This window comes from Arachis duranensis, chromosome 4 (assembly GCF_000817695.3).
Source record: "Arachis duranensis cultivar V14167 chromosome 4, aradu.V14167.gnm2.J7QH, whole genome shotgun sequence".
In the NCBI taxonomy this organism is placed as follows: Eukaryota; Viridiplantae; Streptophyta; class Magnoliopsida; order Fabales; family Fabaceae; genus Arachis; species Arachis duranensis.
This window is the reverse complement of record NC_029775.3, coordinates 25,404,485-25,406,301: the sequence shown is the minus strand read 5'-3', so window position 1 is coordinate 25,406,301 and position 1,817 is coordinate 25,404,485.

Sequence of the window (1,817 nt, the reverse complement as noted above, 5' to 3'; positions counted from 1 at the left end):
TGGAACTGGAACATAAAGCCTACTGGGCAACCAGATTCCTAAACATGGATGCTCAGTTAGCTGGTGAAAAAAGATTGCTCCAGCTAAATGAGCTAGAGGAGTTCAGACTCAATGCCTTTGAAAATGCAAAAATTTATAAGGAAAAGGCAAAGAAGTGGCATGACAAGAAGTTGTCATCCAGAGTCTTTGAGCCAGGACAAAGAGTTCTGCTCTTCAACTCTAGGCTCAGATTGTTTCCAGGAAAACTTAAATCCCGGTGGAGGGGTCCGTATGTGATTACAGGAGTGTCACCATATGGATATGTTGAGCTTCAGGATATTGATTCTGACAAAAAGTTCATTGTTAATGGACAGAGAATCAAGCATTATCTTGAAGGCAATTTTAAGCAGGAATGCTCAAAACTGAGACTTGAGTGATTCTCAGTAAAGGTCCAGCTAAAGACAGTAAAGAAGTGCTTGCTGGGAGGCAACCCGGTCATTAGCAGGTTATATGTTTTGTTTTTACAAAGGCAAGTATCAAAAATGAAGGAATTCACGGAGTTACAGAAGGATTCAGCGCAAAAAGCAGAGAAAAAGAGCTTACTGGCGAAAAAACGCCAGTAAGGGGCATTTTGGGCGTTGAACGCCAGAATGGGCACCATTCTGGGCGTTTAACGCCAGTAAAGGTGCCATTTTGGGCGTTAAACGCCAGAATGGGCACCATTCTGGGAGTTTAACGCCAGGATGGCACAAGAGGGAAGATTTTGTTTTTAATGCAAATTTTTTTCAAGCCAGGTGTGCAGTATCCTGGGCGTTTAGCAAAACGCCCAGTGATAAAGGGAATTCTGGCGTTTAACGCCAGCCAGGGCACCTGGCTGGGCGTTAAACGCCCATAATGGGCAGCAAATGGGCGTTAAACGCCAGAATGGGTGCCATTCTGGGCGTTTAACGCCAGAAAGGTGGGGGACCAAGATTTTGATTTCCAATCAAATTTTTTTTCAAACTTTCCTTTTCTTACCCATACTTTTCTACATAAATACATCTCAACCTTTCATCAATCACTTTCAAATCTTCAAAAATCATTCTTCAAATCTCTCAAATCAATCCCAAATCTTGTTCAAAAACTCACCCTTCTCTCAAATTCTCTCCATATCTTCTCAAATCCCCTTTCAATTTTTCGAAATCTCTTCTTCCCCCCCCTTATAAAAATGCGTTTGGCCTCCTCATTCCCCACACACCATTCGACTTTGCTCTTCTCCTCTCTCTCTTCTTTCCTTTCTTTTGCTTGAGGACAAGCAAACCTCTAAGTTTGGTGTGCTTTTCCGTGATCACTAAGCCAAGATCCATCAAGATCATGGCTCATAAGGGAAAACAAACCAATTTAAGAGGAAAGAAAGAGAATAATCCAAAGAATCTTTGGAATCAAGAGAAGTTCTTAACCAAAGAACATGAAGACCATTATCACAAAATAATGGGTCTGAGGTCAGTGATCCCGGAAGTTAAATTTGATCTGAAAGAAGATGAATATCCGGGGATCCAAGAGCAAATTCGAAACAGAGGATGGGAAGTTCTAACCAATCCTGAGATAAAGGTTGGAAGGAATATGGTTCAGGAATTCTACTCAAATCTGTGGCTAACAGATAAGCAGAGAATGACTGGAACTGCTTACCATACCTACAGAACCATGGTCAGAAGGAAAGTTATGTACTTCCATCTGGACAAAATAAGAGAAATCTTCAAACTGCCTCAACTGCAGGATGATCCTGAATCCTTTAATAGGAGAATGGTGAGAGCAGATAAAAGGTTGGATCAAGTTCTAGAGGACATATGCCTCCCTAG